Here is a 26,976-nt window from a genome sequence, read left to right as displayed (position 1 = left end):
CGTCTCAGCCAGGAAATGTTGGGCCCAGGTGTTTAATTCTGTTTCTAGTTTGCAGAACATGGGAGGGTAGTTATGGCTATATAGGTTTTCAATTTTAGCTGTTAAATTAATTCCTAAGTATCTAATGGAGGAGTCACGCCACTTAAATTGGAAGGACTTTTGCAGAAGAGTCACAGTGTTAGTTTCAAGGGAAACATTTAGTGCCTGAGATTTAGAATAATTCACTTGGAGGCCCGATATTTTTGCGAAGGTATCTAATGTTTTACAAAGGTTAGGGAGAGTAGTTATGGGAGAGGTGAGGAAGAGCATAACTTCGTCTGCAAAAAGGCCACACTTATGAATTTGGGAACCGCAGGATACGCCCTTAATACTCTGGTTTTGGCGGATCGCTATTGCGAACGTTTCTATCGCAATCGCAAAAATAAGCGGCGAGAGCGGACATCCTTGTCTGGTCCCCTTTCTTATTGTTATGAGTTTAGCATAGAAGCCTTGGAGCCTTACCTGCGCTGAGGGGTTAGAGTTAAGTGCCTGTATCAGGCCCATGAATCATTGGCCAAAGCCCCACCGTTTTCATATGGCAAAAATATAGGGCCAGGAGACCGAGTTGAAGGCCTTTTGTAGGTCCAATGATAAGAGTATTCCTGACTGTTTGGGGCCCCCATCCCAGTTAGTTTGGAGGATGGACATTACATCTATTGTCCTTAGTATCTGATCCGGACCTTGCCTGCCCGGGATGAAACCCACTTGATCCTTGTGGATGTATGTGTTAATAAAGAGGGCAATGCAGTTAGCGAGAATTTTGGTTAGGATCTTGATGTCGCAGTTTATCAGCGATATGGAGCGGTAATTCCCTACTTCTTATGGGTTTTTGTCTGGCTTTGGAATAACTGCAATATAAGCCACATTGAGCTGAGGATCAAGTGGGTTTCCTTTAGTTTTTATATTAAAGAATTTGGTCATAAATGGAGATATGGTGGTGGAGAATGTTTTGTAATAGGGATTCGATAGGCCATCCGGCCCAGGGGCGGAGCCAATCCTCAGGGTTTTTTTCACTCCCAGTACTTCCCCATCTGTGAATGGGGCTTCTAGGCTATCCTTGTATCCTTTCCAGTGTGAGGTTTGGAATGGGAAGGCTATCTAGAAAAGCACTTAAAGTAGTCAGTGGGGGGAGTGCTTGGCGAGTAACGGTTTCATAAAACTCATGCAATAAGTCCAAAATCTTGGAGGAATCAGCTGTGGTGCCTTGACCTGGGATCCTTACTTTTGATTTGATTTAGGGTGTTAATTTAGCAGCCAGCATGGAGCCCATCCTGTCCCCTTGAGTGTAAAACCGATGTTTGTTCCAGTGGATTTATTTCTCCGCCTTGGCTGCCAGAGCTAGGCTGAGCTCCAGTCTGGCTTTGTCAAGTTGTGGCAACATGGAAGGGGAGGGGTTTAATTTGTGGAGCGCCCTAAGTTTTGTGTACTCAGCCTCTAGTATTTTAATGTCTGCTTCTTTTTCCCTTTTAATGGTAGAAGCCATGCTAATGATGTCCCCTCTAATGAAGGCCTTATGAGCTGCCCACAACATTTCCACTGAAATATCCCCCTGGTCATTAAAACGGAAGTATTCTTTTAGGGATTTTTGAGTGGAGTCGGCAATATGAGATTTCACAATAAGTGGAATAGAGTGAGTGTGAGCCAGGAGGTGATCAATCCTGGAGTAGGAGCTGTGCAGGTAATCGATTTTGTTGGGGTTCAGCTCCCTCCAGATGTCCGCCAACCCTTGGGCATGAATGAGTCTTTCTGTTTTGAGGCTTTCGTTGATTGGGTGAGTAAGCTGATCATTAAGAGGTCTAGATTTATCTAGCCCTTGGTCAAAAGCCACACTTGAGTCACCCTCAAAATTGATCGTGCCCTCCAGTGATCAGGGGCGGATCTAGGGGGGCAACGGGGCAATTGCCCCCCCCCCCCCCGAAAATATCACACCGACATGATTGTCACAGTCATTTGCAAGCTGCAGCGCTGCCCGAGTCTCTCTCTCATCATCCGATCAGCGGCACAGAGAGAGACTCTAGAGATCAATTATGCGGCGCTGGGACCAGGAGGAGCCTGGAGGTGGGTGCAGCTGGAGTGCTGGCATGGCAACCCTGCACTCGTTGCTAGCGCCTGGGCCGCCTGGCGTCTAGCAATGAGTGATGTCTTGGAGTCAGTCACGGAGCCGACGTGATGACGAGGCATGCAACGCTGGACCTATAACACCACGCAGCGCAAAGCAGTAAGTAATTTCCGGATCCCCTCTGCCCTCTGAGCAGTGTGTGAGGGGAGGGGCGGTGGCGCAAAGGGCTTTGGATGGAGTTTGCACGCTGGAAGGAGTGCATGTCTGAAGGAAAGAGGAGAGTGGGCGTGCTATCAGGGCTTGGTGGGAGAAAAATGGAGGCTGTGAGTGAACTCTGTCACTGAGCTGCTATATAGAAGGGGGGAAGCACCATTCAAGTGGAAATGTGTGCCGATTTGCACCACTGAGGCAGTTTTCAGGCATTTACTGCCTCCCCAGTGTGAAAGGTGACCTGGCAAGTGACAATCCGCAGTGTGGCAAGTGACGTGACAAGTGACAATCCGCAAGGTTTGGCAGGGGATGTTTGGCAGGGGACGTGGCAAGTGACAATCCGCAAGGTATGGCAGGTGACGTGGCAAGTGACAATCCGCAAGGTATGGCAGGTGACGTGGCAAGTGACAATCCGCAAGGTGTGGCAGGTGACGTGGCAAGTGACAATCCGCAAGGTGTGGCAGGTGACGTGGCAAGTGACAATCCACAAGGTGTGGTAGGTGACGTGGCAAGTGACAATCCGCAAGGTGCGGCAGGTGACGTGGCAAGTGACAATCCGCAAGGTGTGGCAGGCGACGTCGCTAGTGACAAGCCACATCTGGTGGCAGGCGACGGTGGCAAGTGACACCCTCAGGGCTCCCACTGATTCTGGATTATGGTGAGTTGAACCATTTAATTTTATTTAAAAATGTAATAATATAAATAATGCACTTCAATCATCCTGACACCATATCAACCATGGCGCCGTGATGATTGAAGCGACAACGCCAGGCATTTTCCCGATAAATCGCAAAAAAAAAATTTTTTGCCAGTGCCCCTCCCGAAACTAGACTCTGGATCCGCCCCTGCCAGTGATGGGGAGAGGGTTTAGAAGAGACGTCTTAAGAAAGCTGCCTGCCCCTTATTAGCGGCGTAGTAGGAGATCAGGGAGTAGAGCTGACCATCTATTGTTCCCTTGACCATGATGTATCTGCCTCCTGGATTTCTAGTATCTGACACCCAATTGAAGTTGCATGTTTTAGCTATCACAACTGCCACCCCTTTGGTTTTATTTCCTGCACTCGCCATGCAAAATTTTGGCAAGTGGGAATGGAGAAACTTGGGACAGTACCTAGTGGGGAAATTAGTTCTTGCAGTAAGACGATATCAAGTTTTGAGGATTTGTAAGCGTTGAAAACTTTCTTACGCTTGAGGGGGGGTTTAAGCCCTGAACGTTATGGGTAGCAACCCATAAGACACTGTGTGTGCGATCAGCCATGGGTTTGGGAGGGGGGTGAGCTGTAAGATCCATCACCACTTACCTTCAAAAAGTTCTGCTGGGCGTAAGCTGAGAGGGGGCATATTATACGGCTCCCGCATGTAGTTTCCATCTGCTTCGACCCACTGTAGAATGGGTCTGTAACAGATATTAAGAGTGAGTGGTGCCCCAAGGAGAGAAAGAGAGAGAGTAGAAAAGAAAGCAGAGTCAAGGAAGAGAGGAGTTTACCCCCTCCAAGGGTGCCGAGGACCCAAGGAAGAGAAAAGTCCCCGGTAGTCATCTCACTGAAAGTCGTGAGATGTTGTAGGAAGGTCAAAAATACCAACCAAAATGGTTGGACGCCCTATCCCCCCGACAACAGGAGGCATCAAAGGGATAGGAGGAGGCACATGTGTACCACACTGCGCCAGAGCGCCCTTAAACCTGTAGTGCTGTGCTACCAACAGAGAAACCAGTCAACAATAATAAAACAGGTTATAACATACGTAGCTAATAAAACCACCCAGGGGAAAAAAGAGAAAAGGGGGGGTTTGGGGGGAGGGCAGGCCCGGCGTCCTTAGGGGGACTGACTAGTCAGCAAGGGGATTTGTTCTCTCCCTCAAGTGAAGGGAGAAATCTGGCTCACCCACTCCCATGTGTTGGGAGAGAACCAGACTTTATAACAAATAAAAATATTTAAATGCAGAGACTGGTCTGAGAATCGGTTTTTGGTATCAAAGGTAACCCGTAATCATGCAGGTCCATTGTGAGAAGATCTTCTGGACTTGGTCTTGTTCCAGAGAGGATTCGGTGAGCTTGTCGGAGGAGGACGTTTGTTGGATCCCGATAGGGAGGAAGGAGCTTCCATGTCCATCTCCTGAGATATTATTTTCAAGTTGGGGAGTAGCTTCTCACCCGTAGCGAAGTTGGAGAAGGAGTGTTGCTGACCTTTGTGGGAGAATTTCACCACAAATGGGAAGGCCCATTTGTACTTAATCCCTCTGGGCCATGGCAGACAAGAGCGGCCTCAGAGCTCTTCTCCGTTGAATGGTGGTGGGAGAGAGATCTGCGAAGATTTGAATGGGGTGTCCTTGGCTGGTGACCTGGGGGAGGGCCCGGGCTTGTTTCATGACAGATTCTTTGACAGCATAGCAATGTGGTTTAGCAATGATGTCCCTGGGAGAGCAATCCTTCCTGGGGGGGGGGGGGGGGCAGGGCTCTGTGTACTCTGTCCAGCTCTAGGCGAGACGGTGGGATGTTTGGGATGAGTGACTTCATTAAATCCTGTGTGGCTGCTGTGACATCAAGAATCGATTCTGGTAGGCCTCTAATCCTGAAATTGAGTCTCCTGGACCTATTTTCCAAGTCATCTGAACGTGAGAACGCAGTTTCTAGTTGTTCTTGCAACGTTTGGATAAGGTCAGAGTTCTGGTGGGAGACTGCTGCTGTCTGATCTAGCTTGCCTTCTATCGAATCCATCCTGGATCCAATGTTCTGGAGGTCTGCTTTGATTTCTCCTGTAATAGTAGCCACAGTAGCAGCCAGTCCCCTTTCCAGGAGTGTTGAGAAAATAAGAAATAGATTGTCCACCGAGAATTGAGAGATGTGGGTGGCAAAGCCATGAGGGCTGGGGGCAACCATGGCGGGTGTCACTGCTGGGAAGAGGGCCTGGTCCCCGAATGAGTGGCTGAGCAAGGACTCTGTGGTGGCTGGAGAAGGAGTCTGAGCCTGTGCTCCTGTGATGTGGCCCCAGAAGTGAATTGAAGCAGAGCAGGGGCTATCACTTACCTGTGATCTTGTGTGGTTTCTGTGAGGGGGAGAGAAGGCTATGAAGCAGCAGCAGACATGGCGGCCATCTTGGTACCCCCGGGCTGTGAGGCGGCGGTGAATTCCTGGACCAGACTCTGTCTGGCACTGGGTCTGGACATGCAGGGGAGATCTCCTGAGTGGGGGGTTGTAGGTACCTTGCGGGGTGCTTTGCAGCTAGAGGCAGAGAGGAGGTAGCGCGGCTTCCTTGCCTATTGTGGTACGGAAGTCCACCTGGGGTGAGTGGCGGTGGTGGAATGTGGTGCTGGAGCAGAGCTGGGTGGTGTGCTGAGGGCGCTTAGGCTGCAGCGTGGTGCGGAGCTCCGGGCTTAAGCAGCCATCTTGGGGCTCTCGTGCATGTGCACTCACTAATCCTTTACTTAAACACAGCTAAATACTGTATCCCTGCCAAATTGGCCAATGATGTGTCAATGGGCTGCTGCATTCAAGGAACTCATGGAGATAGAGGTTCTTATCTCCTCCACCATCAAGAGGAAACATTTCAGAAGACCTGACACCACTTATGATTTTGTCCTTCTGAGTTATATTGGAGATCAACATGAAAATAGAACTACCCTGCCCCTCAGTCCTCATTCACCATGCCATTGTTGTTTGTGAAATTTACTTTTTCAACAGTAACATGATCTGCAAAAGTCGCTTATGCTGGAACGGCCTGCATATTTTACTTACTGCTAAACAGCCAATACCCTGTGCTGGAAACAAGGCTGGGATAAGGTCATCTGGTTGCCAAAGTGAAGATACCTAACTGTGCCCCATTCCTCTCAGGTGGAGCAGGGACGTGGCCAATAGTGGCATGTGCAAAAGTGTACCATACCAAAATGTATGTAGGATTGCCGCATTTGCTGAAATAGTGCCCATGGTTGTGGCACACTGTAGCAAATTGAAGAATTTAATAACGATGTACATACTGTTCACCAGTAAAATATGAGGCTAAGACTCCATACACACTATTAGATGTTCTGCAGTTTTACCAAAACCATATAATATGAGGTCAAACCTTAAGAGTTTAAATTTATATGCAACCAGGCAGGCCCTTGAATTACATGGTTTTGGTAAATACGATGACAAAAATCTGCAGAAAATCTAATAGTGTTTATGGGGTCTAATGCCGCGTACACACGTAGCGGACTATCCGACGGACTTAGTCTGGCGGACTTCCCGCCAGACTGTCCGTCGGACTTTCCGAACGAGCTACTTGCCCACACACGGCACTTTTTCAGCGGACTAATACGGCATACTAAGTCCGCCGTACTATCCGCCCTACTTTTGAAATGAATGGACTCGCCCACACACGCAGAGGAAAGTCCGCTCATTTCGCCGCCGCCCTTCTTCCGACTTCGGGGGTCTTGTCCCCCTCTTCGGTTCTTCTGCCGGGCCACCGTGCCTTCTTATAGCTCATTTACAGGCGGTGGCCCGGTCTTCTGTCGCCGCTGTTGTCGCTGCCGCCGCCGCCGCCTTCTGTTCTTCTCTTCTTCTCTTCTTCTCTTCTTCTCTTCAGAGGTTGCCTCGTCGGATCCTCCGCTCACAATGGCTCTGACCGGGCGCACGGCGACTTATATAGGGACATCGCTGGATGATGTCCCTGCCTATTATGATGTCACAGTCCCAGCATCCTCTGGGACTGTGACACCATAATGGGCGGGGACATCATCCGGCGATGTCCCTATATAAGTCGCCGCGCGCCCGGTCAGAGCCATTGTGAGCGGAGGATCCGACGATGCAACATCTGAAGATAAGAAGAGAAGAACAGAAGGCGGCGGCGGCGGCGGCGACAGAAGACCGGGCCACTGCCTGTAAAAGAGCTATAAGAAGGCGCGGTGGCCCGGCAGAAGAACCGAAGAGGGGGACAAGACCCCAGAAGTCGGAAGAAGAGGCCACGGCGAGGAAGAAAGCCGGGCTCCTCCGCTAGTAAAAGAGCTAGAGGAAGATAGCGGAGGAGTCCGGCGAGAAGACCCCCTCGAAGACGGAAGACCCCCGGAGCTGTGCAATAAACTATTTTATCTTGTGTGTTGTGTTTTTTTTGTACTTTATTTTACAGGTGAATGGGTAGGGGTACATTGTACCCCATACTCATTCACATAGGGTGGGGGGCCGGTATCTGGGGGCCCCCTTATTAAAGGGGACTCCCGGATTCCGATAAGCCCCTCGCCCGCAGACCCCGACAACCAACGGCCAGGGTTGTCGGGAAGAGGCCCTTGTCCTCATCAATATGGGAACAAGGTACGTTGGGGTGGGGGGGGCGCGCGGCCCCCCCTTCCCCGAGGCACACCCCATGTTGAGGGCACATGGCCTGGTACGACTCAGGAGGGGGGGGCGCTCGCTCGCCCCCCTTTTCCTGGCCGGCCGGGTAGCGTGCTCAGACAAGGGTCTGATGTGAACCTGGGGGGAACCCCCACGCCGATTTTTTTCGGCGTTGGGGTTCCCCTTTAAGTCCATACCAGGTGGCGGGGCCAGCGACGTCTCCTTTGCGGGCCCCGCCTACCTGGAGACCCGCTCGAAATGAGCAGACTTTTCTCCGGGCGGGAAAAGTCTGTTCATTTCAAAAGTACAGCGGACTGGCATACACACGGCCGGCCGGATTGTCTGCTGAAATGCGAGTCCAGCGGGAAGATTGGAGTGCAAAACTACTTTCTAAGTCCGCCGTATTTTCGGGTCAAAAAAGTATGCCGGAGGCTACGCATGGGGGGATTGTCCGGCAGACTTGAGTTTGCCGGACTTTTCCACCCGATTGTTTGATCGTGTGTACGCGGCATGAGAGTGGAAAAATAAATAATGTCACTATATTGGCGTGAGGAGAAATTGTCCCGGTGTCAAGGGTGTCACTGGAAAGAAAAGATGCTGCTGCCTCAGCATCGATGATAGTATAAAAAAATGCCACTGCATTGATGGTGTCACTGGAAGTACAAAAAGCAATGCATCAGGGGGCTCCCAAAACGTGAAAAATGTTACTGTACCAGAGGTGTGATGAAGTATAAAATGTCACTGTGTTAGTTGTTGGGGTCCTTGTGGGTGCACATAATTAGTCCAGGGTAGCAAAAAGTGTTCTTATTAAGACCCTCACACATCATGTTTTGCCTTTATTTTCATGACTTCTTAAGGGGTATCAAAGCGTGTTGTGTCATTTTTGTGACATTGTTCATGGTGCCATTTTACAGAAAAACTGTCCAGTGGCATTTATGGATGATCAAATGATATGATGTCACAAATAAGCGACATCATCATGTAATGCATTTTTGAAATACGTGATGTCATCATGTCACACTTAGGCCCCTTTCACACTGATACAGTGGGGCTTGACCACACCAGATTTGTAGAGCAGTATACCCGCAGGTTTGATGTGCGTTCTTTTATGTCCAACGGTTTTGGTGTGCATTCAGAAAGAGCATCAAATTCAATGTACATAACTCTATAGGAAAGCACAGCAAACCTGCACCAAACCAGCGGGGTATACTGAGCTACATCCATGGTGTGGTCAAACCTCACCACATCAGTGTGAAAGAGGTCTAAACTCCTGTGAGATGGTTTCAAATTTAAAGGCAATGGAAAAAAAAGCCACATCATATATATATATATATTTATATATATATATATATATATATATATATATATATATATATATATATATATATATATATATATATATATATATATATATATATATATATATATATATATATATATATATATATTTATATTCAGCCCTTTCTAGACTACAAGGTTCTTACAAGTAAAGCAGTCAGTGGCATATTTTATTTTACAACAATTTATTAATTGTATCCATACTTACAAACGTGATTGTCTCAATATGGTCAATTCATTGACATCATTTTTAACAATTTTAATCTACTAATTATATCGTTTTCATATGTTTTCATTTGTTTGCAGGGTTCCGTTTGGGTCCAGATGCGAGAAAACATGATGGGAAAGCCAAAGATTTATAATCATGGAGCTTTCAAGTATTAAAGTTCGGCCCAAGAAAAGACAACTTGGGGAAGATATTTTTATGCTTAGTTCACCCACAAGATCTTTTAAAATATAGATCAATTGACCAAAAAATGTTAGCATTCCCTTTTCATAACTTTATGCAACATCTATGCATTTACGCATAGCTTCTCTTATTTCACAGTTCCTTATGCCGCGTACACGCGGTCGAACTGTTTGACGTACTTAGTCCGTCGAAACATATTTCAGCTGACAATCCGCTCGTGTGTGGGCTTCAGCGGACTTTTTCAGCGCGCAGTCCGGAGTACTAAGAATTTCGGATTTTCCAAAAATCTGTCTGTCGTACTTTGGTTTCAGCGGACAATACGGTCGTCAGTATGCTAGTTCGACGGACTAAGAATGGCGCATTCCCAGAAAGGATTTACACGGCGGAAGGGTGCTTTGCTGTGTCTTGGACTTCCTATTTCTAGTCCCGTCGTACGTGCTGTACACGTCATCGCGCAAGCTTTCGATGGACTGTTTGTGCATCCGTGTGTGGTCAAGTCCGTTCAGTGGAAAGTACGACGGATTGTCCGTCGGATTGTATGACGGACTAAGTACGCCAAACAGTTTGACCGTGTGTACGCGGCATTAGACTGTATACAGCAGGATTCAGTAGTGGGGTAAATGCAGTATATAAGAGGGAGATAACTTTGTTTACATTCAGTGAACTTCCTGAAGAAGGAGCTGTGTATTTAGGAATTAAGGTCCCATAATATATTGCAACCATGATAATGTGGGAACTGCAGATAGAGAAAGATTTCCTTCTTCCGGAGGTGGTGAAAATCTTCAGGATAGCAAAGAAGATTCTAACATTAGTCATAATCACAAACATGAAGGGAAATAGCACAACAGGTATGGAAAATATCATGGTTTCTAGTTCTATGATGTAGGTGTCAGAGCAGGAAGCATGGAGGAGAGGAGCATGGTCACAGTAAAGGTCATCAATGATGTTACAACCACAGAACTCCATCTGAGTCACTGGAATAAGAGAAGGCAGATTAAGGATAAATCCAACTGCCCAAGACAAAACAAACCTTCATGCCCATTATAGTGTGGTAGTGTAATGGGCTACAGATGGCCAAGTATCGATCATAAGACATTGCCATTAGGAAGAAACATTTAGAAACAGTTGAAGAGGAACCAAAAAAGTACTGTTTAAGGCAGGAGTTAGCCAACATAGTTTTACATTTACCTAATAGCATACACAATAGGTATGGAACCACGTTTAGGATGTCAGAAAAGGATAAATGACACAAAAAGAAATACATCGGAGTATGAAACTTGCCACTTCTCAAAATCAGCACAATGATTAGATTGTTCTCAGCTATGGTGAAAATGTAGGTGAAAGAAAGTATAACAATGAGAGCATGGCGGGCTCAGGGAAAGCTGCTCCAAAGTCCTCTCCTGGAGCAGCTTCCACGTTGTCTCCTCTCTCCTTCTCCCAGCGATAGTCCTCCAATAGGTTGGCCTAATATTTTGGCCAATTGGGAAACCGGTTTCATACCTGCTTTGTGATTGGCTGGGAGGAGGATCAGTGCTGCAACAGCAAATTTTCATTCGCTGTTGCAACACACCTCAGTTGGCTCCAGACGTAATGCTCTGTATCCCGAGTCCACCCTATTTTGAAGCCTATTAGAGGTTTTGGCTCTATTCAAGTGCTTAAAAAAAAAACCTGACCACTCTAATTCATATGCCCTGTGACCCGTAAAGGGTCCGGACACATGATTAGGGGGCGGCAACGGCGGCAGTGCATAGATTAATGCTATGCATGAATCTATCCACTGCATATAGGGGTGGTGAGGACGGGGGGGGAGGGCTGCGTCCCAGTAATAGACGGGCTGCCCCTGCACTGCACAGTATTTGGTATATTTATACCATTCATGTTCTGTGAGGCAATACGTGAGGGGTTGATTTACTAAAACTGTAGTGTAAAATCTGGTAAAAGCTGTGCATGGTAGCTTCCAGGTTTTGTTGTCAAAGCTTAATTGAACAAGCTGAATTTAGAAACTGATTGGCTACCAGGCACAGCTGCGCCAGATGTTGCACATACACTGAAATAGTTTCTTTGTTTTTTTGTTCTGCGGCCACTTTTTTATATTTAGAAGCTGGTGACAATTTCAAGAGCGTAGTACAACTTTTACATATAATACAACAACATAAGATCCTTGGCCTACATTTAGCCATTTACATTTACGAAACCTTTGATTTCCTATCCTGGCCTCAAATCTGGGGCTTTGAAGAGTTCATCTTGGCTTGGGTCTCCACTCTGTACTCCAACCTTTCTGCGGGGCATGAGTCTCAGCCTTTTCAGTTTTCCTCCAGGATGCTACTGGAGTGTTTACTATCCTTGATAATTTTCATTGTGTCTTTGAATCCATTGGTGCTTGCCATTAGGGAAACTATGCGGGTGATTTACCAAAACTGAAGCACACAGAATCTGGTGCAGCTGTGCACAGTAACCAATCAGCTTTTAACTTCAACTTGACAATAAAGTCTCTATCAAATGGAGGGGATCTGTCATCTGATCCTCTGCTGAGCAGAGCCGAGCATATGGACATGGATACAGCCTGCTCTGCTCTATGGGCTGTCAGGTGTATACCCGACTGCCTTCCTTCTTTTTACACCCACTGGTCCATAGGGATACATGGACCATCCGATCAGGTCAGCATGAAAAAGTGACAGATAGACCTGGTCAGATTGCCTGTGTGAAAGGGGCCTAAAACCTAGAAACTGATTGGTTACTATGTACCTATAATAAGGCTTACCTGTAGGTACTGTGAATATCTACTAAACATGCACAGTTTAGGAGATATTCAGAGTGCAAGCAGCCAATGACATCATCGGCGCATGCGCTCTGAAGGTCCAGCTTACAGTGCCAGACCTTCAGAGCCCCTACCGGAAATGACGGCTTCTGTGCGAATGTGCGGGTGTGACATCATCACGCCCGGTGACTCATGTAGCTGAAGATAACAAACCTGAAAGGAAGACCAGGGGAAGATGTCAGCCATCTCAACAGTGACATCACAGAACTGGAGGGCTTTGTTCTAAGGTAAGGTTTCTTATGATCTGCTAGTATGCTATGCATTGCAGGATTTTTTTTTTTTTTTAAGTACTAGCAGTTTACAACTGGTTTAACTCCTTGTTTTCAAAACCAAAAAACAATTGCAATTGCAAAAAGTGGGAATTACTTGCCTTATTTTTTAGTACCACCTAAGCTGCTCTCCTATATGAAATTTATTTCGTAATTTTTAATTGTGATGGAAGTGTACCCTTAAACTTAGTACACATAATCAGAATATCGTACAATAAATATTGCTTTTCGTACAATAATCTGATCGTTAGTCCACAGCTTTTGTACAAAATTTTCCAAAATGACAAACACGAAAGTTTTTAATACATCGTACGACTTTAATTTAATCAGTACAGTTTTCGTTTGGAAATACAATACAAATACATTACATCACTTCCTAATTTTTATTCTGTCATACAAGAATTTTCGTACTTTAGTAACCTATTCATTTTCGAAATGGAGCTTAGCATTAAAAAAAAAAAAAAAACAGATGATCATTAGTCTGATAATCTCATGGTGTGTTCTAGGCTTACGGATTAAAAAATAAAGTAAAGTGTTCATCAGCTAAATGAGAGCTAAACCCAAAAACGAACGTTGAGTATATTGCAGCTTAGCAGTTCTTAGCTCTGGGATGGGAGACTGTGGCCCTCCCATTGCTGTGGAACTACAAGTCCCATCAGGATCGGACTAACAAAATACAGTCAAATATTAGATAACAATTTTTTTTTCTTTTGAGATAAAGGTTTTACAAAAACAAATAAAAGCTGATCATTATAAGCATTCCTGTCAGTGGTAAATGGTTTGGGTCAACCCGCTAAAATGGACATTTTAAACGTGGGTTACTATCTGTCAAGTTAAATCGTTCAGGGGAGGTTGTAAAAACGTCCCGTGTACATTAGGCCTTACTACCACTTTTTTTGGATAGTTTGGTTTAATAAAGGAAGTTGAAGAACAATATAAATACTGGTGGGATGTACTGCTGTTCTCTAATAGAGCCATCTGCAGGGCTTAGTGGGTGTTGTGTGACTTCCATTACAGTATACCCCTTTATCTCTGGTGTTCTATAATAAAGGTATCTGCAGGAGTTAGTGGGTGTTGTGTGCCTCCAGCACAATATACACTACCCAACTGCTGTTTTACCCAACTCCCTTCAGGCCATTACCATGTCTGGAAGGCCAGCAAGGAGAGGCAGACAGGCGCGAGCCGATAAAAGAGGGCAAGCAGGCTCTGTGTCTAGAGACAACAGTGCTGGTCGTGGACGCGGTGCATTGTCATCAGCACGTGGCCATGGGACACGCTTGTCCTTCTTTTCGGCAGCTGGACATGTTGAACCGCAACATGCCAACGACTTGGTAGAGTGGATGACCAAGCCCTCTTCATCCTCCTCATCCTCTCTCACCCAGTCTCAGGGTACTAGCAAAGCAGCTGCCAACGCATCGTCTTCCCTCCTCTCAATGTCATCATCAGTGACTCCTTCCCTAAACCCACCACGTCCTCCTGTGGAGTCTCCTGAACTCTTTGAGCACAGTGTTGGGTACATGCTCCAGGAGGATGCCCAGTGTTTTGTAGGCTCTGATGATGACACTCAGCTAGAGGAAGGCAGTAGCGTGAGCGCAGAGAGAGGGGATGCTCAAGAAGGACAGCAATCTGGTAGTCATGTTCCACAAGCTGCAGCATACTGCCAGGTTTGCTACAGCGATGAAGAGGGAGGGGATGATGAGGGCACTGACTCCACGTGGGTGCCTGGTAGGAGAGAGGAGGAGGAGGAGGAGGAGGAGGCACATGTCCAACGAGGCAGGATGCCCTCCGGGGGCCAGCTTACTGGAATCACACCGCAGAGCTCCGCCTGTGCAGGGCGCTGCCTCTGCGCGTTATTCTAAAAGTTCTTTGGTGTGGGCCTTTTTTGAGACGAGTGCATCAGATCGCACCGCTGCTATTTGCAACATATGTCTCAAGCATATCTCGCGTGGCCAAAACATCAGCCGCTTGGGCACCACATGCTTGACCAGACATATGTTGACCTGCCATGCAGCTCGTTGGCAAGCGTACCTCAAAGACCCACACCAAAGAACAAAGCGGACCTCTCCTTGCTCCTCATCAGCTGGGATCTCCAACCCCACTAGACCTTCAGTCCTCTCTGAAACCTGCTCTGAGAGGAATGAAGCTAGCAGTACACCCACGATTATAGCAGGCAAATGTCCCTGCCCCAGCTGCTGGACCGCCGAAAGAAGTTCACTCCCAGCCATCCACATGCACAGCGGTTGAATGCTAGCTTGGCTAAATTGCTAGCACTTCAACTGTTGCCTTTTCAGTTGGTAGACTCGGCCCCCTTCCGTGAGTTTGTACAATGTGTGGTTCCTCAGTGGCAGGTCCCCAAACACCACTTTTTCTCACGGAAGGCGATTCCGGCTCTCTACCGGCATGTGGAAGGCAATGTCCTTGCCTCGCTGGACAGGGCGGTCAGCGGTAAGGTGCATATTACCGCTGACTTATGGTCCAGCAGGCATGGACAGGGACGTTACCTGTCTTTCACGGCCCATTGGGTCACTCTTCTGGCAGCTGGGAAGGATGCAGGACAAGGTGCAGTAGTGTTGGAGGTTGTTCCGCCACCACGCCTTCAAAATGCTACTATTGGTTGTGACACACCTCTCTCCTCCACCCCCTCCTCTTCTTCTTCCTCCATGGCCTCTTCCAGTGCTCTGTCCTCAGAACCAGCGGTGCTCCGTAGGCGTTCCAAGGGCTACGCAAGTACACAGGCAAAACAATGCCATGCCGTGCTTGCGCTGGTTTGTTTGGGGGACAGGAGCCACACTGGGGCGGATGTTTTGTCAGCTCTGCAGGGGCAGGCCGAGAGGTGGTTGACGCCACGCCAGCTTAAGCCAGGAACGGTGGTTTGCGACAATGGCACCAACCTCCTCTCCGCCCTCCGACAGGGACAACTGACCCATGTGCCCTGTGTAGCTCGTGTCCTTAACCTGGTGGTGCAGCGGTTCTTGGGCAGGTACCCCGGCTTACAGTATGTCCTTAAGCAGGCCAGGAAAGTCTGTGTGCATTTCTGCCGATCATTTAATGCCTGTCCTCGGCTGGATGAGCTCCAAAAGGAGTTGAACCTGCCCAAGAACCGCCTTATATGTGACATGCCCACCAGGTGGAACTCAACGTTGGCCATGCTGCAGCGGCTGCACACGCAGCAGAGGGCCATCAATGAGTACCTGTGCGACTACGGCACCAGGACAGGGTCAGGGAAGCTCGGTTTTTTCTCACCACGCCAGTGGGGCATGATCAGGGATGCATGCACTGTCCTGTCACCGTTTGAGGAGGCCACAAGGATGGTGAGCAGTGACAGTGCATGCATCAGTGACACTGTACCTCTTGTCCACCTCTTGGAGCATACGCTGCGTGGAATAATGGACAGGGCACTTGAGGCAGAACAGAGGCAGGAAGAGGAGGACTTCCTTGCCTCTCAAGGCCCCCTTTATCCAGACAGTGTTCCTGCTGTGCCACCCATCACACAGGAAGAGGATGAGGAGGAGGAAGAGGAGGAGGAGGATGATTGTGTCAGCATGGAGGTGGAGGCTGGCACTCAGCATCAGCAGCAGCAGCAGCAGTCTTGTAGGGATGATTTACAGTCCCAAGAAACACGTGGACTTGTACGTGGCTGGGAGGAGGTAGCTGCGGATCATGTTGTCCTTAGTGACCCAGAGGACTCCGGACCGAATGCCTCAGCTAACCTACGCTGCATGGCCTCCCTGATCCTGCAAAGCCTGCGGAAGGATCCTCGTATTCTTCAGATCAAGGAGAGGGACCATTACTGGCTGGCCACTCTCCTTGATCCACGGTAAAAGGGTAAGGTTGCCGACCTTATCTTGCCATCGCAGAGGGAGCAGAGGATGAGACATCTCCGGGAGGCCTTGCAGAAAGGTCTGTGCAACGCATTCCCAGAGACTGGGAGGTTACAAACTCCTGGTCCTGGACAACGTGTTGCGGAGGCATCGGTCAGAAGGAGCGGTGGAGAAGGTGGCCGTCTGACTGATGCTTTCAGACAATTTTTTTAGTCCGCAGCCCCAAGGTATGATCGGTTCCAGCAACCATCGCCATCGTCTTATTTACATGGTGCAGGAATACCTAGGGGCAAGGTCAGACTTGGACACCTTTCCCACCGAAAATCCTTTGGCTTACTGGGTCTTGAGGATGGATCACTGGCCAGAGCTTGCACAGTATGCAATTGAGCTACTGGCCTGTCCTGCATCCAGCGTTCTTTCGGAACGCACCTTCAGTGCTGCTGGTAGCTTTGTTACCGATCACAGGGTGCGCCTGTCCACCGAATCAGTTGATGGACTGACCTTCATCAAGATAAATCAGTCTTGGATCACCCACAGCTACCAAGCACCTGAAGCTGATGTAACCGAATAATTTTTTTTTAAATATCACATCCCTTCAAGACTGCCTATGCTGATGCTGAGTGACTGTCCTGTTATGTTGATTGTCTATCCTCTTCCTCCTCCGCTGATATGTTGGAAGAACATTTCTGGCTCTGGGTGATGCCATCAGCCCAATTTTTCTGCCCCTGTTTAACAGGGGCATTTAATTACAATTTTTGATGCAATGCTTTGCAGCAGGGCTAATTCCTGCAATAAAACATGAGTATATGGGAGAGGTTGCAGTTTGGTGGCACCAGCACCAGTGCCTAAGGCCCAATTTTTCTGCCCCTGTTTAACAGGGGTGTTTAATTACAATTTTTGATGCAATGCTTTGCAGCAGGGCTAATTCCTGCAATAAAACTAGAGTATATGGGAGAGGTTGCAGTTTGGTGACACCAGCACCACTGCCTAAGGCCCAATTTTTCTGCCCCTGTTCAACAGGGGCGTTTAATTACAATTTTTGATGCAATGCTTTGCAGCAGGGCTAATTCCTGCAATAAAACAAGAGTATATGGGAGAGGTTGCAGTGTCGTGGCACCAGCACCAGTGCCTAAGGCCCAATTTTTCTGCCCCTGTTTAACAGGGACATGTAATTACAATTCTTGATATAATATTTCACAGGAGGGCCCGTTCCTGTGCCCACCCAGAGTAACTGTGAGGACGTATAGTGTTGTGGCACCAGCACCACAACCACCAAAGGTCAATTTTTCTACCACTGTTCAACAATGGCATGTAATTACAATTCTTGGTATAATCGTTCACAGCAGGGAGCTCCAGCGCCCACCAAGAGTCACTTTGAGGGCTTACAATGTTGTGGCAAAACCAACACCTTGTTCCACCATTTCTGCAGAGCATATAGGGCAGGCACCTACTTTCAAACATCCAATTTACAAACATCTCCTACTTGCAAACGGAAGGAGACAACAGCAAGTGAGATGAAAAAAGATGGACGACAAAACAAATTATACAGGGGTGATAACCCTTCCCTATGTTTTCCAAAAAGCTTAAAAAAACTTTTTTTGACTGGAGCTACACTTTAAAAATGTACCAGTTGAAAATTACAAACAGATTCAACTTAACACAACAAACTTACACAGTCCCTGTCTTGTTTGCACCGCCTGTATACTGCTGTTCTGACTATATAGGGCCTGGGGGCCACACGCATTTCCTTTTTTTAATATGGGTACGGGGTTCCCCTTAATATGCTTACAAGTAGTGATGGCCGAACGGTTCGCCCGGCGGTCGTTTCGCGGCGAATTTCCGACTTTCGCCGTCCGCGGGTTCGAACGCCTTTTTCCGTCGTTCGCCCCGGCGGACTTACGTGTTTAATGTATACAAGAACTTTAACCTTTCGTGACACGTTTATCATGTGTTACAGGACAACCAATTGAGACATGACAGCTCATGGACACTTGGACATTCCCCCTAACCTATAAATACACCCGATCCGGTGGCCATTTTACATTCTTTCTTCTGTCACTGTAGGGAAAGGATCCTGTGTGGAGTAGGGACAGAGAAAACGCTAGCTATTTGGTACACAAAAGTTCTTTTCAGGACTGGTATAGGTGTTAGGTCAGCAGCCTGAGTTTCTTTTGTCAGTTTAGATAAAGGGACAGAGCGCTGTATGCTGCTATTTTAGGGACAGCTCAGCCAGATTAGTCTTTCTTCATCATCATCATCATCATCATCATTAGCTGTTACTATCAGGTCCACAAAAGAGCTGTTCCAGCTAATCGTTCCAGCCTACTCTTTTTTGCCAATTTGTATAGGGACAGGCAGGAAGCAGTGTGTCAGGCAGTGAGGATAATTTTAAAGACTTGCTGTTACTATTAGTTCCACAAAGGTTCTTTTCAGGACTGGTATCAGTGGTACGGTAATAGGCTTGTACACGTATAATATTCTTTCTTCCAAATATAGAAAGAATATTATACTTGACTGCTGCCCTTCTGCTGCAGTCTGCTAATCATTCACAACTCACTTGTTCCACAAAAGTTCTTATAAGGACTGGTAACTTGGTCTGTCTAGGGTGCTACGGTACATAGGCTTGGGTGCGGTACAGTCTGCTGTTCTGTAAGGACCGCTATCGGTCCACAATAGATAGGGTTGCCGTGCACTACTGCTGACCGCTGCCCTATACTGCAGCAGTCCTTCAGCGGTATAGGGACTGACGCACAGTCTGCTAAACACTAATACACAACCTGCTTGGTCCACAAAAGTTCTTATAAGGACTGGTAACTTGGTATAGGGTGCTACGGTACATAGGCCTGAGTGCGTTACAGTCTGCTGTTCTGTAAGGACCGCTATCGGTCCACAATACATAGGGTTGACGTGCACTACTGCTGACCGCTGCCCTATACTGCAGCAGTCCTTCAGCGGTATAGGGACTGACGCACAGTCTGCTAAACACTAACACACAACCTGCTTGGTCCACAAAAGTTCTTATAAGGACTGGTAACTTGGTATAGGGTGCTACGGTACATAGGCCTGAGTGCGTTACAGTCTGCTGTTCTGTAAGGACCGCTATCGGTCCACAATACATAGGGTTGCCGTGCACTACTGCTGACCGCTGCCCTATACTGCAGCAGTCCTTCATTGGTATAGGGACTGACGTACAGTCTGCTAATCACTAACACACAACCTGCTTGGTCCACAAAAGTTCTTATAAGGACTGGTAACTTGGTATAGGGTGCTACGGTACATAGGCCTGAGTGCGTTACAGTCTGCTGTTCTGTAAGGACCGCTATCGGTCCACAATACATAGGGTTGCCGTGCACTACTGCTGACCGCTGCCCTATACTGCAGCAGTCCTTCAGCGGTATAGGGACTGACGCACAGTCTGCTAAACACTAACACACAACCTGCTTGGTCCACAAAAGTTCTTATAAGGACTGGTAACTTGGTATAGGGTGCTACGGTACATAGGCCTGAGTGCAGTACAGTCTGCTGTTCTGTAAGGACCGCTATCGGTCCACAATACATAGGGTTGCCGTGCACTACTGCTGACCGCTGCCCTATACTGCAGCAGTCCTTCATTGGTATAGGGACTGACGTACAGTCTGCTAATCACTAACACACAACCTGCTTGGTCCACAAAAGTTCTTATAAGGACTGGTAACTTGGTATAGGGTGCTACGGTACATAGGCCTGAGTGCGTTACAGTCTGCTGTTCTGTAAGGACCGCTATCGGTCCACAATACATAGGGTTGCCGTGCACTACTGCTGACCGCTGCCCTATACTGCAGCAGTCCTTCATTGGTATAGGGACTGACGTACAGTCTGCTAATCACTAACACACAACCTGCTTGGTCCACAAAAGTTCTTATAAGGACTGGTAACTTGGTATAGGGTGCTACGGTACATAGGCCTGAGTGCGTTACAGTCTGCTGTTCTGTAAGGACCGCTATCGGTCCACAATACATAGGGTTGCCGTGCACTACTGCTGACCGCTGCCCTATACTGCAGCAGTCCTTCAGCGGTATAGGGACTGACGCACAGTCTGCTAAACACTAACACACAACCTGCTTGGTCCACAAAAGTTCTTATAAGGACTGGTAACTTGGTATAGGGTGCTACGGTACATAGGCCTGAGTGCAGTACAGTCTGCTGTTCTGTAAGGACCGCTATCGGTCCACAATACATAGGGTTGCCGTGCACTACTGCTGACCGCTGCCCTATACTGCAGCAGTCCTTCAGCGGTATAGGGACTGACGCACAGTCTGCTAAACACTAACACACAACCTGCTTGGTCCACAAAAGTTCTTATAAGGACTGGTAACTTGGTATAGGGTGCTACGGTACATAGGCCTGAGTGCGTTACAGTCTGCTGTTCTGTAAGGACCGCTATCGGTCCACAATACATAGGGTTGCCGTGCACTACTGCTGACCGCTGCCCTATACTGCAGCAGTCCTTCAGCGGTATAGGGACTGACGCACAGTCTGCTAAACACTAACACACAACCTGCTTGGTCCACAAAAGTTCTTATAAGGACTGGTAACTTGGTATAGGGTGCTACGGTACATAGGCCTGAGTGCAGTACAGTCTGCTGTTCTGTAAGGACCGCTATCGGTCCACAATACATAGGGTTGCCGTGCACTACTGCTGACCGCTGCCCTATACTGCAGCAGTCCTTCAGCGGTATAGGGACTGACGCACAGTCTGCTAAACACTAACACACAACCTGCTTGGTCCACAAAAGTTCTTATAAGGACTGGTAACTTGGTATAGGGTGCTACGGTACATAGGCCTGAGTGCGTTACAGTCTGCTGTTCTGTAAGGACCGCTATCGGTCCACAATACATAGGGTTGCCGTGCACTACTGCTGACCGCTGCCCTATACTGCAGCAGTCCTTCATTGGTATAGGGACTGACGTACAGTCTGCTAATCACTAACACACAACCTGCTTGGTCCACAAAAGTTCTTATAAGGACTGGTAACTTGGTATAGGGTGCTACGGTACATAGGCCTGAGTGCGTTACAGTCTGCTGTTCTGTAAGGACCGCTATCGGTCCACAATACATAGGGTTGCCGTGCACTACTGCTGACCGCTGCCCTATACTGCAGCAGTCCTTCATTGGTATAGGGACTGACGTACAGTCTGCTAATCACTAACACACAACCTGCTTGGTCCACAAAAGTTCTTATAAGGACTGGTAACTTGGTATAGGGTGCTACGGTACATAGGCCTGAGTGCGTTACAGTCTGCTGTTCTGTAAGGACCGCTATCGGTCCACAATACATAGGGTTGCCGTGCACTACTGCTGACCGCTGCCCTATACTGCAGCAGTCCTTCAGCGGTATAGGGACTGACGCACAGTCTGCTAATCACTAACACACAACCTGCTTGGTCCACAAAAGTTTTTATAAGGACTGGTAACTTGGTATAGGGTGCTACGGTACATAGGCCTGAGTGCAGTACAGTCTGCTGTTCTGTAAGGACCGCTATCGGTCCACAATACATAGGGTTGACGTGCACTACTGCTGACCGCTGCCCTATACTGCAGCAGTCCTTCATTGGTATAGGGACTGACGTACAGTCTGCTAATCACTAACACACAACCTGCTTGGTCCACAAAAGTTTTTATAAGGACTGGTAACTTGGTATAGGGTGCTACGGTACATAGGCCTGAGTGCAGTACAGTCTGCTGTTCTGTAAGGACCGCTATCGGTCCACAATACATAGGGTTGACGTGCACTACTGCTGACCGCTGCCCTATACTGCAGCAGTCCTTCAGCGGTATAGGGACTAAGAGTTTTGTCACAGGGTGATTTAAAAAATGACAGGCAGAGGAAGAGGCAGGCCCTTCCGCAGGGGTGGTAGGGGTAGGGCAGGAGCAACAGCCTTGAGCCAAAGTGGGAAGTTGCAGAAGGTGCGTTCAATTACTTTAAAGGACGCACCAGACTTGGTTGAGTGGCTCACTCAGCCTTATTCTTCTGCACCCTCCTCATCCTCTCGATCTGCACCCTCTTCTTCACTCTCTGCTATGTGCACCCCCAAAGACACTACCACCAACAACACCACCACCACCACATACCTTCCGCTTGAGTGCAAATGGGGGCCTTCATGCTCCAGTGTTTTAATAGGGACCCCCGTATAAAAAGCATGAGGGTCAAGGACCAGTACTGGGTGGCAACGTACTTAGATCCCCGGTACAAACACAAAATGGCGGAAATGTTACCGCCGTCGCAGAGGGCTGTCAGAATGCAGCACTTCCAGGCCTTGCTTCGAGAAATGCTGCATTCTGCTTTTGCGTGCGCTGGCAGAGGAGCAATTCCCACTCCCAGAGAAGGATTTGCGGGTACCAATCCAACAGCGCCTGCAAGAAGAGGCCGGTTTGAAGATGTGTTGGTGACTTCGGATATGAGGTCATTCTTTCAGCCGACCCATCGACAGGTGTCATCCGGATCCAGCATCAGGGAACGCCTAGACCGTCAGGTGTCCGACTACATTGGGTTAACGGCCGATGTGGACGCTCTGAGGAGTGATGAACCCCTAGACTACTGGGTGGGCAGGCTTGACCTCTGGCCAGAGCTTGCCCAATTTGCAATCGAACTGTTGGCTTGCCCCTCATCCAGTGTCCTGTCCGAAAGGACGTTCAGCGCAGCAGGGGGGATTGTGACCGATAAGCGTACTCGCCTAGCTCACGACAGTGTTAACTACCTCACATTTCTAAAAATGAATGAGGCATGGATCTCGGAGGAATTCAACACATGTGATCAGTAGACCATGTATATGTCTATAAACAATTTTTGGAATCAAGCACACAGACCTTCTTAATTCATTTGGCTCACTTCCCTGACCCAAAAAAGCACACCGTACTATATGCCCCTACCCTCCTCTTTGAAGAGGTTGAGCGGTGTCATATTTCTACTGGGGCTGCTTATTATGAGGGGTTCCCACCATCCCTGTGCTGTGCTGACTTCCTCCTGGGTGTTCTTATTATGAGGGGCTCCCACCATCCCTGTGCTGTGCTGACTTCCTCCTGGGGGTTCTTATTATGAGGGGCTCCCACCATCCCTGTGCTGTGCTGACTTCCTCCTGGGGGTTCTTATTATGAGGGGATCACACCATCCCTGTGCTGTGCTGACTTCCTCCTGGGGCTGCTTACGGTGCTGCTGTCAGCGCTGTATGTCACGGAGCTGCTGTCAGCGCTGTATGTCACGGAGCTGCTGTCAGCGCTGTATGTCACGGAGCTGCTGTCAGCGCTGTATGTCACGGAGCTGCTGTCAGCGCTGTATGTCACGGAGCTGCTGTCAGCGCTGTATGTCACGGAGCTGCTGTCAGCGCTGTATGTCACGGAGCTGCTGTCAGCGCTGTATGTCACGGAGCTGCTGTCAGCGCTGTATGTCACGGTGCTGCTGTCAGCGCTGTATGTCACGGAGCTGCTGTCAGCGCTGTATGTCACAGAGCTGCTGTCAGTGCTGTATGTCACGGAGCTGCTGTCAGCGCTGTATGTCACGGAGCTGCTGTCAGCGCTGTATGTCACGGAGCTGCTGTCAGCGCTGTATGTCACGGTGCTGCTGTCAGCGCTGTATGTCACGGAGCTGCTGTCAGCGCTGTATGTCACGGAGCTGCTGTCAGTGCTGTATGTCACGGAGCTGCTGTCAGCGCTGTATGTCACGGAGCTGCTGTCAGCGCTGTATGTCACGGAGCTGCTGTCAGCGCTGTATGTCACGGTGCTGCTGTCAGCGCTGTATGTCACGGAGCTGCTGTCAGCGCTGTATGTCACGGAGCTGCTGTCAGCGCTGTATGTCACGGAGCTGCTGTCAGCGCTGTATGTCACGGAGCTGCTGTCAGCGCTGTATGTCACGGAGCTGCTGTCAGCGCTGTATGTCACGGTGCTGATGTCAGTGCTCTGTATTACGGTGCTGCTGTCAGTGCTCTGTATCTCCTGCACCCTCTTGTTTGCCTACCCTGGTCCCTGACCTTCCCTCTCCTCCATTGCCTTCATTAGCTCCATAGTCCTGAATTGTCAGAACAATTTCCCAAATAAAAAAAAAATGCTTGTAGTTATCGATCCCAAATTCACCTCATACATGTATTATGCTATTGTCCAGGTGGTGGGACTACGTGCTACCCCCTAATAATTACCCCGTGGCCGCAAATTCGACCTAAAGGTTTGCGAAATTCGCCTCCCATTGAAGTCAATGGAGCCCGCGGCGAACGGTCGTTTTCGCGAACGTTTGTGCCCGTTCGCGTTTCGCGTTCGCGAAACGTCCCGTCGGAAGTTCGTCCATCACTACTTACGAGACCCAAAGGGGCTGGTAATAGGCAGGGAGGGCTACGCATGCTATTTTTCTCAATGATTTTCAACCATATTGCAGGAACCAGATATAACATTAAAACCGCAAGCAGTTTTAAATGGTGTTATTTCTGTTTAATGTCATTTTGTGCAGGGACTGTTCTAAACACGGGAAACACGTGGCACTTCACAGGCATACTACAGACACCCCCCAGGCACCATATTTAAAGGAATATTTCCCCTTTTTTTCCCTTTAATCGTCATTAAAATCAGTGCTCCCGCCAAAACGGCCATTTTTAAAAACATTTTAGGCATTGACCCATGTCCCCTGGGGCAGGAGCCAGGTCCCCAAACCCTTTTTAGGACAGTATCTTGCATATTAGCCGTTAAAATTAGCACTTTTAATTTCGAACGTTCGAGTCCCATAGACTTCAATGGGGTTCTAAAGTTCGTTTGAATTTGGGGTCCGTTCGAAAGTTCTGGTGCGAACCAAACCGGGGGGTGTTCGGCTCATCCCTAAACTCAACACACAGCCATTAATGTCTAAATCACTGGCAACAAAAGTGAGTACACCCCTAAGTGAAAATGTCCAAATTGGGCCCAAAGTGTCAATATTTTGAGTGGCCACCTTATTTTCCAGCACTGCCTTTACCCTCTTGGGCATGGAGTTCACCAGACCTTCACAGGTTGCCACTGTAGTCCTCTTCCACTCCTCCATGATGACATCACGGAGCTGGTGGATGTTGCAGACCTTGCACTCCTTCACCTTCCTTTTGAGGATGCCCCACAGATGCTCAATAGGGTTCAGGTCTGGAGACATGATTGGCTAGTCCATCACTTTTACCCTCAACTTCTTTAGAAAGGCAGTGGTCATCTTGGAGGTGTGTTTGGGGTCATTATCATGTTGGAATACTGCACTGCGGCCCAGTCTCTGTAGGGAGGGGATCATGCTCTGCTTCAGCATGTCACAGTACATGTTGGCATTCATGATTCCCTTAATGAACTGTAGCACCCCAGTGTCGGCAGCACTCATGTAGCTCCAGACCATGACACTCCCACCACCATGCTTGACTATAGACAAGACACACTTGTCTTTGTACTCCTCACCTGGTTGCCGCCACACAGGCTTGACACCACCTGAACCAAATACGTTTGTCTTGGTCTCATCAGACCACAGGACATGGTTCCAGTAATCCATGTCCTTAGTCTGCTTGTCTTCAGCAAACTGTTTGCGGTCTTTCTTGTGTACCATCTTTAGAAGAGGCTTCCTTCTGAGATGACAGCCATGCCGACCAATTTGATGCAGTGTGCAGCATATGGTCTGACAGGCTGACCCCCCACCCCTTCAACCTTTGCAGCAATGCTGGCAGCACTCATGGGTCTATTTCCCAAGGACATTCTCTGGATATGACACTGAGCATGTGCACTCAACTTCTTTGGTCGACCATGGCGAGGCCTGTTCTGAGTGGAACCTGTCCTGTCACATGACATTGGGGAGGCAAAATGGCTAATTGGGTCCAATTTGGACATTTTCACTTAGGGATGTACTCACTTTTGTTACCAGCGGTTTAGACATTAATGGCTGTGTGTTGAGTTATTTTGAGGGGACCGCAAATTTACACTGTTATACAAGATGTACACTCACTACTTTACGTTGTAGCAAAGTGTCAATACTTCAGTGTTGTAACATGAAAAGAAATAATACAATATTTACAAAAAATGTGAGGGTGTACTCACTTTTGTGAGACTGTATACACAACCTACAAATCAATTACTTAAACACAGTTAAATACTGTACAAATACTGCCAAACTGACCAATGATGTGTCAATGGGCGGCTACATTCAGTGAACTCATGGAGATAGATGTTCTTATCTCCTCCACCATCAAGAGGAAACATTTCAGAAGACCTGACACCACTTATGATTTTGTCCTCCTGAGTTATATTGGAGAACAACATGACGTGGCCAACAGTGGCATGTGCAAAAGTGCACCATACCAAAATGTATGTAGGAATGCAACATTTGCTGAAATAGTGCCCAGGGTTGTGGCACACTGTAGCAAATTGAAGAGTTTAATAGCGATGTACATACTATTCACCAGTAAAATATGAGGCTAAGACTCCATACACATTATGTGATTTTTGCAGATTTTTGTCTTCGGATTTACAAAAACCATATAATATGAGGTCAAACCTTAAGAGTTTCAATTTGTATGCAACAGGCAGGCTATTGCACTACATGTGAAAAACAGTGCAGCGCTTACTATGAATAAATGTAACATGTGACTGAATACAATAAAGCAATTGATCAAAAAAAACTTCAGAACTGGTGATTCCAAAATTGAACATCAATAGTAAAAAATATATATATATATATTGTGCAATAAA

At 47.9% G+C, this 26,976-nt stretch overlaps 1 pseudogene; it reads right to left on the bottom strand.

Annotated features, from left to right (window-relative positions):
- Positions 1-9,452: 9,452 nt before the first annotated feature.
- Positions 9,453-26,976, bottom strand: part of LOC143962368 (olfactory receptor 6B1-like) — a 28,697-nt pseudogene continuing 11,173 nt past the window's right edge.

The sequence above is a fragment of the Lithobates pipiens genome, unplaced genomic scaffold (genome assembly GCF_037356315.1).
Source record: "Lithobates pipiens isolate NorthernLeopardFrog02 unplaced genomic scaffold, aLitPip1_a1.2 Scaffold_8, whole genome shotgun sequence".
Classification (NCBI taxonomy): Eukaryota; Metazoa; Chordata; class Amphibia; order Anura; family Ranidae; genus Lithobates; species Lithobates pipiens.
Note: the sequence above shows the minus strand (reverse complement) of the source record. Positions and strands in the feature narration are given on the sequence as shown.